Raw genomic sequence first — 12,000 nt, forward strand, 5'->3', positions numbered from 1 at the left:
TCTGCTTTCTCTCGATTTTAATAGTGTTCTTTCTTTTGACTTCTCCGACCAAAGTGCATGACCACATAATGCCGGCATGAAACTGTATCTGACAAGTTATTCCCCATTCATTCAATCTATCTGTATGCCTGTCCGAAATGTCACGTTCTCAACATAATATGCACTCCCACGAGTGTGAATTGTCAGCACATTTGTAAACATTTCACCGTACCACTTGCTCCATGCTATTAATAGAGAGATAATTGATGGCTTAAATATACTTAGTCCTGCCAGACATCTGCCGTAAATACTTCTACATACTTGCTACCCTCTGAACGTGAGAACATCCTCCTCATCTGTGTCTTTGTGGGTAACAACTTCCCCTGAGATTAGAACCTCCAGTCCTGCACTATTCTGGATATAAACCAGAGAGGAACAAACGCTTAAAGTAAAGCATAATCTCACCTGCGTCTCCAGGGCCAGTTCTGAGTGGTCGTTTTTGACCTCTGGTTGAACATACTGCCCTGATTAGCACTTTAGTTTTCACAATGACGTATCTACTTCAAAGTTACTTCAGTGTCTGTGACTGAAGTGGTGCTGAAAGGTGCTGTAAAAATACAAGAACATCTTTGTTACTCGACCATTTCCGTATTGTTAATATCTCTGCTCATGGAAATGGATCTTTCCCATCCACTCTATCTCTCATCAATACAGAACATGTTCCCCTCACTGTGGATTTTAAATGATTTCCTCTTGGATGAGTTATCCCTGCAACTCCAGAAAACCCGTCTCAACAACTCGACATTTACTCAGGTCTGCTCAATTGTTGACATGCAAAAAACTTGTGTTCTGAACGAGAAACCGATCTGACTCAAAACGTTTGCTGTGTTCCTCTATCCACAGATAATAAGAAACTCATGATGAATATGTAGGTTTCAATGAGTTTATTTGATACAAGTTGTGTGTTCCCTTAAACGTCTTCACTCCTCGTCCTTTGGTCAGTTGCCCTGGTCTGGGGAAGGAGTTCCTCCTGACCATCAACGGCCCATCCACACCACTTCCGCCCACATCATTGTAAACATTCCGAAGAAATCTCCCATTAAACTTCTTTGCTCCAAACAAAACATTCCCAGAGTCGGGAATCTCTCCACAAAGTGAGATTCCTTTATCTCTGGACATAGTGCAAAGAAGAGGGTTGTGAAGAGATTCTTCGAAAATTTTGCCAATTGACAGTTGGCGAAACTGTCAAGAAGCAAGGCAGGAATCCTGGTCTCGAGTTTTTTGAATCTTTATATATTCCTTGGGAAGCGGATCCAGAGGCGAATGAACGATGTACTGTTCTACTGTGCAGAGACAGTTTAGACATCTTTCCGTGCTTGCGGAGGCCAGTGCTTTCACGCTGATGCTCTCCGGACTTGAACTGATCTGTGACATTGAAAAGATTCTCGTTCCTGCACGTCAGGATGTCAAATCTCATTTCAGCTCCTGGACAATGAGAAAACACGGTCACAGACAAGACACTGAAAGGCTGGAAGAGTCACGGTCCCGGTTGGAGGAGAACTGGTTCCTGGTGTCATGGTTATGTCTTTAGAGGGTGGGAGCAGAATATTCCCATGTCTTCAGAATGAATTTCCAAAGATTTATTTTCGAAAGGTAAAGCTAATTAAGGAGTATTTTCCATGGGGGACGAGCAGACTAAAGCTTGCATTCAGAGATCATTGACGCCGTTGGCTCATCAGTCTATGTGGTGATGTTAGTCAGTGCTTTCGGCTCTTCACTAACAGGTGCTGTTCTCCTAAGACCCAGGAAGGGAGCGACAATCACACCATCCGTTTTTCTTCAGCTGCACAGTTCCGGGGTTTTACCGTGGTCAGGAATATGTTCGTCATGAGGCACGAAGGGAGGAGGTCCCGGTTTTAGGAGAGCTGGTTCCCGGTGACATGAGTGTGTCGGCAAGGCGTGGGATCAGACTGTTCCCATTTTCCACAACGAATGCCCCAGGATTCATTTTGGAAACGTCAAACCAATCGAGGGCAATTGTCATTCTATGAAGGTCAGGCGAATTCTTGAATTCGCTAACAGTCTTCTTTATGAGATCCTGCAAGGGGCTTGCGACAAGGAACTCCCCAGTCTCTGTGGAGCAATTAATTCTCTCGTTCGGCTGTTAACCGATAGGGTGTTGCCACTCATGAGCGGTCGCTGTTCTTATCCATCCGAATCCTTTAGGAGGTTCGGGAATATGCTCCCAATCGGAAAACCTATCCAGTGAGGAACGACAAATGTGTTTCTTCATAGTTTAATGGCTAGTAAAGTGCTGCGGATGTTGGGAATCTCTGACAGAAACAAAAACTGGTCAAGGAACTCGGGCAGGAATGGAAGACCCTGTGAGAAAAACAGAGTTCTGAGAAACTCCTGAAGAAGCTCTGAATCGTTGTCTATGTTTCTCTATCTCCAGATGCTGCCAGACAAGCTTAGTTTATCTTGCAATCTCTGTCTTTGCTTCTAAATGAATGATAATTTGAAATATCGAGATTGATTACACAGACCAAACATGTTTTACCCTGTCGAAGCTGTGGTGATTCAATTCAAACAAACCTAACAATGATTGCCTGTTCCTCAGCTCCACAGGAAGGGAGAACTTGAAACCAGTTTAGGAGCGTACTTCTGCAGGTGTGGCCAAGTGATTGAGGCGATGGGCGTTAAATCCACTGTGAGTTCCTCATGCAGTTAAGCATTTTGCTGACTGTAATTGAGAGTCGAGAGTGAACTAGAAGTGTGTTTGTTCTCTTCTTTTTTGTTTGAAATTCAAATCGCAGGATGAAGTAAAATGCATATAACTCAGATAAGGAAGCTTGGGAAACTGCAACCAACCGCCTGTCATGATTGAAAAGACAGAAACCTCCAAAGCATGAAAGACCCATATAGTCGAACACTTACAGTACTGAATTCGTTTGATCTTTGGAGCAAAGTGCTGCCAAATGAGGTAAGAACAGTTCAGGGGATTGCATTGGAATGTGCAGACTCAGTGGGCCAAAGGGCATTTTCTGTGCTCGACGCATCCATGGTCAGCTGAGAAAAACTCAGTTTGTGTAGGAACAGGACCTTGTTTGCAAAATGCCACTCGGCGAGGAAGGGGTCGAAGCTGCTTTCTGTCAGGCACGGTATTCATTGGAAGATTTTAATTGGTAATAACTGGTACGGTGCCCATTGGTGGAATCAGTCTATACGATAATCAGAACATGAGCCCCTGCCATGACCAAGCCCTCGCAGCTTACATTCCCTGATTCTGCTTTTCAAATAAAGATCATTTTCTCAATGTGTCTGCATTTGTATCAAAGAGCTCATTGATCTCGGGACTATACATGAAGAGGCATCTGGAGGTGTGACAGGGACAGAAACAGAACGAGACGAGACGAGACGTGAAAGTGTCTAGAGTTTGCCGTGTGTCATTAGTTTTCGTGAGGAATGTTTGCTGGGCGGTATCCTGTCAGATCCCAGGAGCAAGATGCCTTGATTTGGTGGGATTTGTGTTACTGAAAGTTGCACATGCGAAGCGTGTGGGACTATTTCAGCTCAGTATCCTCTTCATATCGCAGCTCACAGCAACGGTTTACAGTTTTTGGAGAAATGGCTTGTATTCCACTTAAAACCACCTTTCACCAGAGAAACTTGCGGACGTAAAGCGCATGGATTGCGTATAATGATGAGGACTTTGTTACTGACGGGGAATGTGCCGGTGTGTCTGCCTCTGTGTTTGAACATGAGAATACGTTCCTCAAAGATGTTGCAACCCAATCAACCGTCAGTACCTTTGTTGTGTCATTTAAGCTCACAGAGCGAATCTCATTGACATTTTCCCTGGAAAGTCAGAACACTCAAAGTTATGGGGCAAATGCTGCAAACTGGGACGAGAATAGATGGACGTCTGATAACCTGGTCTGTGCGATGGACTGATGGCCTCTCACTGTCCCGCCCCAACCCCACACCCCCATGCTTTAAAATCTCGAGGACAGAGAGAGGAATTGACCTGACGAGAAAATCTCTTCACAATCTTCCATCACCTTTTTATTGTTCCTTTTCCGACAAATTTTGCAAATTACTTACCATGCTTTTTATCTTCTCACCTAAATCATGTATTTAAATGAAAAAAAAATGAATGTGGGCTAATCATTGATCCTTGTGGAACACCATCGGTTATAGTCCTCCAGTCTGAAAGCTACTTTCCACGGCTATTCCCAGCCTCCTGCTGTTAAACTAATTTTATATCGAATTGGAAATCTCATCGAACTCTCTGTGATCTCACTTTTTGAATCAGGCAAACATGTGGAACCTTGAAAAAGGTTTTATTAAAGTTCAAGTGAGCAATATCTACCACTTTGTCCGGATCAATCATATTAGTTATGCCCTTGAAAATTCAGTCATGTTTTTGAGATACAACTTCCCTCGCGCAAAAACATTCTGGTTATTCCTATTTATTCCTTGTCTCTCCAAATGTATTTAAATCCAATCGTTTATAATTGCATCCAACAATTTACATAAGACCATCGTCAGAAACACAGGTCTATCGTTCCCAGGATTCTCCATGGAACCCTTTCTTAACAAAAGCACAAAATTAGCAACTCCCCATTTTTTCGGCGCCTCACTCATAGTAATAGCTTACACAATTAGTTCTATGAAAGGCCCAACAGTTTCATTCCCTAACTTGCCACAACGTTCTGGGATACATGAGATCAAATCCCAGAGAAATATCCTTCTTCATATTTTTCAAGTCCTCCAGCACTTGCCCTTTACAATGAAAACGACTTTATTAACATCAATATTTAGTTGCAGGGTTCATTTCGTTCTCCACGAAGTGAACATTATATATCTCTCCTTCTGCTGAGGTTAAAAAAAAGAGTGAGCTCTTTCAACTTAAAGTGGTCCTATTTCGTCTCTAGTTCTTAATGTACTTGTGGAATCTCTTTAGATTATATCCTTAACTTTACGTGCTAATGTGACCTGTCATTCCCGCTTGATTTATGATGTCCTCTTTAAAAATGCCCATCCCCTCCTTATATCATTCAACAGATTAAATTGAAATAATATATTTATATGGAAATTGTGAGCTTTTTTTAAAAAAAGAAATTCATATGACAAAAACCTTAATCCCTGCGATGTCCGTTGCAGGATTAAAGGATTCATGTGAGCATATTTCTCAGAGATGAAGCACACAGAGGTTTGATAACATTTTCCAAAGTCTGGCGAGATGAAAGGTTTCTAATTAGCATGAGCGTTGTGCTGGACGTTTTAAAGCATTTTCGGCAGTCCAGACTTTGAAATGGTTTCTCCTCATTTTGAACGAGCAGGTTCTGCACCAGGTCAGAGACAGAGTGAATCCCTTTCCACACTCTTAGCAGGTGAATCGTTTTTTTCCTGGAACCTTTGCCTCCATGGGAATTCAGCTCAGACAAGGAAATGAATACTCACATTTCCATAGACTTTCCTTAGTATGACTGCATTTGTGGTTTGTGAGCTCTGATGATGGGTAGAACCATTGTCCACACACACAATAAGGGAACGCTTTCCCTCTCACTGTAACCAGAGGGCTTTTTTTCCTTTCATGTTCTCTCTCTGATCAAGTTCTACTTGTGATAAAATGTGCGACTTTATCAGATCACGGCGGAGAGATTGGTTTGGAAATCTTCCCCTTCTAATATCCTGCAAAATTGATGTTATCCAAAAATGAGAGTGGGAAAGTAACTTTCACAAGACTCTGGATACTTTCTAAGATATGGTCTGAGGGTGAGGGATTTTCGACACTTAGAATGTGACCAGAATTTCGTCAGAATCTTTCATGCACACAGCATCCACCACAGAGAACAAATAGCTCTGCAGATGGATATAAACACGATCACCTCCCTGTTCCTTCCAGGTCAAACGCTGTCCTGCCTTGTCTGACATGCAGTTCTGTTGGAACAGACATTTCTTAGAATTGCATCATGGCAAATCTGAGGCCTCTGTCTTCAGTCCCGAAATCAAAATCCACTGACTCGCTCCTGAGTCGAAAGTGTGCTGCTGGAAAAGCACAGCAGGGCAGGCAGCATTCAAGGAGTCGGAGTATCTACGTTTCGGGCAAGAGCCATGATCAGGAAATAAGCTTGTAAACCGAGGGGGTAGAGAGACAAATTGCAGTGGATGGGGCTGGGACAAGGCAGCTGAGAGTGTGATAGGTGGATGGAGGTGGGTGGAGTGGTGATTTGTCGCAGAGCAGTGCGGAGCGGATAGGTGGGAAGGAAGATCAATATGAAGGACAGTTCATGAGAGCGATGGAAGCCCAGGACCTGAATGAACTTGGCTGACTGGGCGGGAGAGTTGAAGTGTTCGGCCACGGGTCAGTGATATTATTTGTTAAGGGTGACCGGGGGTGTTTTCTGAAGCGAACTGTTATTAGGTTTCCTGTTTCCGCAATATAGGTAGACTGCATCAGGAGCAATGGATACATTCAACATTATGTGTGGAAGTGCAGGTAAAACTCTAATGGATGTGGAAGGCTCCTTTGGGGCTTGCGACAGAGTGGAGGTGTGGGTGGAGGTTTTGCTTATCCCGTGTTGGAATGAGCATGGGGCGGAAGGGGAGGGTGGTTTTTTCAGGGGCGTGCACTTGACAAGGGAGTCATAGAGGGAATGATCTTTATAGAAAGTGGATAGGGGTGGGGACGGAAACACATCTTAGCTGGTGGGGTTCATTTTCAGGTGGTGGAAATGTCGGAGAATGGCATGATATCTGCGGAGGTTGCTGGAATTTAAAGTGATGAATAAGGGAGCTCTGTCCTTGTTGGAGGGATGGGTTTTGAGAGTGGAGTTGCGGTAAATGGATGAGATGAGCTGGAAAGCATCATTGACCATGTGGGAGGAGAAAATGCCTCACCACTGACTCCATCTTCTCTCTCGCAACTGTCTGAGTCTGAACGAGTCATGTCATAACCATAGTGACATTCTTCACCGTGTTTTGTGCTTTCAACCACATATCGTCATCGTCACCATGTCAGCCTACTTGCACCTCATTAACATCATTAACTCTTCCACGTCTCCGCTCTTCTGCAGCTCAAACTCTCATCCATTCATTTGGATTAAACGGTGGTAACACACTTCCATCCATCCTCTCAAATTCCCTCTCTGCTCTGGCCTAACTCCCTCTGCCTCTATTCAAGGGTGCACTTGCGTTCTGTTCAGTGTTTCATTGTTCCTTACCTGAATGATTTTTTTTACCACTGCACATTTTCCCAAACGTGCACTGCTGCCTTCGCAGCTTTATCTTTCCACATGTGCTCCCACATGCTGGAAGGGCAAGGATTGCGGGTTATTCATCCAAAGATGTAGTCCTGAGATCTTTCAACAACTCTGCTGTGTGTGGGAGTATTAACAACAAGGGCTGTTCACCCATTACCGGGCAGCTAAATACCAACGTTTTTATCACTTCTGCAAATCTCTTGACTGTCTTCCCTCTGTCTATCACTGTCATGTCCTCCAGCCCACTCAAGAGCAATTAGTGTTGTTCAATAAATGCCAACCCAGGCAGTGACCACGGCACCCAGGATTTTGTTTTAAAATGCACTCTCAGATACCTGCATAGCCTGGAATTCCAATTTCCGGAGTATGTTCGATTTGAACTGTTCCACGTTTGGTACCTCAACTTCATCAAACAAGGTAATAAATTGTGAAATCTCTTCACGACGTAAATCGCACAATGCTCTAGGAACGAATTAGTCAACAACGGGAGAAGAAAAACTATAGTCTTTATTGAAATGAAGGGCAATAAATTGCTATCAATACTACTTCGTGCCTTTCACAGAATGGAAACTTCAAAGCTGTTCCTCTGGATGGAGTTTAAACAAATTTTGATCCCAGTCACATTATGAGATATTGGGAAGCTGACAAAGTGTTATATCAAACAAGTGATCAAACAAATGGGTTTCAAATTGTGTTTTAAAACAGAAAACGAAGCTTGCATCACGAACCTCGGACGACGGAATTTGCTGTGCTAGAGTTCATCATTTTCTGTTAGTCACAAAAACGCTTTCCTTGCCGGTGGCTCCATAGCTCAGAGGTCTTATCAACCATTGGTCGTGTATTCGAATCTCGCTTGGGTCTTGCTGAATTTGTTTACAACTGTTGCAACAAACATTCACAGAAGCATTTTCCGTGCTGCTTGGAATTATTTCTGAGGGAACATCGTGAAGTGATTTTCCCCACGGACCAGGCCTCATCTGCTTGACTTTCGAAATACCCCTCTATGTTTCTACTTCGAGGAACGCAAGGACGACAAGCGTCTGATGCCAAGAATGCTCTCGTTTCGCCGGAAGAACAACGTGATACAGTCGAAACAGTAAAGTAACGGGTGAAATAGTGGGGAAGGATAACATACAGTGAAGCGGCTGAATGCTTCCATTCCTTATGTAGAGGCAGGAATCTGCTGGAATCCAAAGAAACAGGTAGGATGCTGGAAGAGCACGGCTCGCCAGGCTACCTCAAGAGGTGGAGAATTCAACGATGAGCATGTACCAATTATTCACGACTGTGGCAGCCCTCGAAGGACAGTCGCCTGCCTGTTTACCTCTTTGCTTATGCAAACAGAATCGGGTTTTAAAGCCCGAAGTAAAGAAAGAAGAGGCAAACAGTTCAATTCCTCATTTTCTGGATGTTGGCCTCTCCTAAGGCCTTTGTCATTCTCACAAGATGTGTCTGTATATTTCCTCTTTGGTTGAAAATGCAGTTCAGTTCTCCCGCAGCTCATGATCAAATTGAATGGTATCTGACTTCAGTCTCATTCCTTCTTCACTTGAGATTCAACCTTTGCAGGGAACGTCTCTTTAATATGAACACTTCAGAAGTCAGTCTGCGGGCTACTGGAGCTGGAAATGAGAATGGATGGTTGTTTGATGGACTGCCATTGACATAATGCATTATTCTGTGCTGTAACAGCTCAGTGTCACGAATAGTATATTGGAAGAAACGTCTCATCGCAGGAAACAATTATGCTCTTAAGAAAAGATGCAATTGCACCTGTCATCCTAAATGTTAGCTAGTGGTTACAATTCAGCACTATCACCGCTGTGGTTTGGTTTCATTGCCTGGTCAGGGAATCAGGACTATTGTTCCTGATTACGACAACAACAAAAGCGGAGCATCTTTGACAGGAAATGCATTTTACACGCTTCCGCATGTGCCTTGAAATATTGCTGCAGGACCGCAAGGTGTCTCACTGGTTAGCACTGCTGCCCCAAAGAGCCTGGGACATGGCATGAATCCAAATGGGTCGACTGTCAGTAAGGTGCCTTATTCAGGAACAAATGAAGAGTAATAGGGTCAGGAATTGTTCTGTGGGAGTTAATACCTGGAGGATCGGTGTGAATTTGTTGGATCAAATGGCCAGTTTCTTAACTGTCGGCATTCTATGATATCTTACTGTGTTGTTTTAGCACATGTTCAGATAGGGGAGAAAAGTGAAGAAAAACAGTCTTTTCCCAGTCAGTGGTTGATCCATTGTGTGACAACCAACCGATTCACCTGTGACTGAACTAGCTCCCATCTTCCCTCTACTGGTAGTGACAGTATACACCATTCGAGCGGGTTTTCATGTGTTGCATCGGAACAGCATTCTTTCTCAAGATGGACTACCCTGGGATATAAAAGAGATGATAAAAGACATGGATGCCGATGACTGGAATCAAAAGAAGTTAGGGAGAATGGACAGCGTCTACTGAGAAACAAAAAGGAATGGAAAGGAAGCCAACGAAATATTGGGGCATAACGCCATTAGAAAAGACAAGGCGGGGTTTCATGGGATGGTGGAACAGATGAATAGATCATTTGGCGTGAAACCAGTTAAAACTGAGTTGTGTCCATATGGACGTTTCCCTGGTGATGTGAATTTGCTGAGAGTAAACAGGAGGGAAAATCCTTCATTCAGATGGATCTATAACTCGACTTTCGAACTTCAAAACCAGCGATGAATGATAAGGAAAAGTTTGGAGCACTTTTTTTTCATTCAACTGTAATTGAAATCGAAAATGATTATTTTTCAGGAAAAATGTGTCAGAAGCTGTTTCTAAAGTATTTGCAAAAATGCGTGCAGAAACATAATGAGTGAATTTCACCAAGACATGGAGTCTGGTCGGCCGGGTCGGGGAAGCGTTAGGTGCACAATTTCTAATTGGTTAACGTTAATTGGAAATATACCACATATCACCTCCAACTGAGTACGACTCAGTGTAGAAAGTGCTGGATTTTAAGAAAGATGTAACAGCTTGTTCTACGTGAACTTCTATAAATTGTAAAAGAACTGAGCTTTTTCTGTTAGCTTAGCATTAAAGGGAAGTCGGTAAGCTCAGTCCCTTGCCTAATTGGCTTATGATATAAAGTGATGCCAACAGTGTAGGATTAAGTATCGCAATGTCTCAGCTTACCATCAGAATCCCGATCTCCCCACTCACCTAACCCTTTATACGATGGCGACAATCAAAGCAAAATTATACTATAGTGACTGGGAACTGACCTGTCGATGGAATGCACCATTTTTTTTCATCTATTGCCTTGGACATTTGGCTGCAATCACAGAGAAGGGAGTGAGACCATTTGCTGCTCACTCATCTCCCCCAAAATTTCCAGTGAAAACACTCGAAAAATGTTCCTGTTTGAATCCTATAATCTTTAAAGCAATACTTCAAACATCTTTATCATTTTGGTTCCGGTTTTGCAGACAACATTGTCAATTGAGATAAATCTAATAATTTTTGGATTGTTTTAATGGCCTGTGCGAGGTTGCAACAAAATAAGTAACATGAACCAAACAAACGTCCTTTCCAGAATTTAAAACAGCACATGATCAGCGATATTAGAAACGTGAACATCTTCAAACGTCACCTCTGTATCTCTATTGAGAGATGGATATTCACTCAGGGAATATTTCTGCTGGTTATAAGTAACTGAGGAATTTCCCAAGGACAGAACACTCCACAAAATCATTTTTTTAAAAAAACAAATGCCGTTTCAATCAAGTTCCTTTTGCAACTTTTAAATGTATATGTGCACACGCATACATCAAAGTGCACACACATTTTTATATACATGTATATATGTTCGCATCTATACATATGTGAGTGTGTCTATGTGGACAACATTAGGAATGGATTGCCAGACATTTGAAATTTATTTCTGTAGAATGTGAGAGGTAAGGGTCTATAATAATGTCCCAGACATCCACATCTGCAGGAAGTGCACCCAACTCTTTCTCCTTGGCAACTGCGTTCGGGAACTGTAGTTTGATGGCAGATCATTTGGAGTCTGAGTGGAATTGAGCGAAGTTATAGGGAGGCAGTAACGCTTCAGGTACAAGAAATAGATGGGATACAGTCGGGAGCCGAAACACTAACGGGCAGAGAGTGCAGGCATGTGATGTGGCCGTGCCCCTCAGTAACATGTAGAACATATTTGTTATTTTTCGGTGGGATGACTTCCGAGGGGATAGCCACTGGGTATAGGTCTTTGGCACAGAGTTTGCCCTTTTTCTCAGAAGGGTGGGGGAGAGAGGAGGAGAGCATTACTTAATGGGACTCCATATCGATGGGAACAGATTGAGATTCTGTGGATATCGGGCAGACTCATGATTGGTGTGTTGTCTCCCAGCTACCAGGTTTTGTGATATCTCGCATCGTGTTTTCCGGATCCTTAAGGGAGAGGGTGGGCAACCGCAAGTCATTGTCCACATATGCACCAACATCGGTAATAAAAGAGATGTGAATGTATGACAGAATTTCAGGGATCGAGGGTGACATCTTAAATCTAGAACAAACAGAGTGGTTCTTTCTGATTTGTTGCCCATTCTACGTCGTAGTGAGATGAAGTGTAGGGAGAGAGCATTTAAAAATGTTGTTGGAAGGATAGTGCAGGAGGGAGAGATTCTGATACCTGGATAGTTGGGGCTCATACTGGAGTCGATGAACATTTACAAACAGAATGGTCTTCACCAGAACTAGAAGAGTAC

This window comes from Chiloscyllium punctatum, chromosome 27 (genome assembly GCF_047496795.1).
Source record: "Chiloscyllium punctatum isolate Juve2018m chromosome 27, sChiPun1.3, whole genome shotgun sequence".
NCBI lineage: Eukaryota > Metazoa > Chordata > Chondrichthyes > Orectolobiformes > Hemiscylliidae > Chiloscyllium > Chiloscyllium punctatum.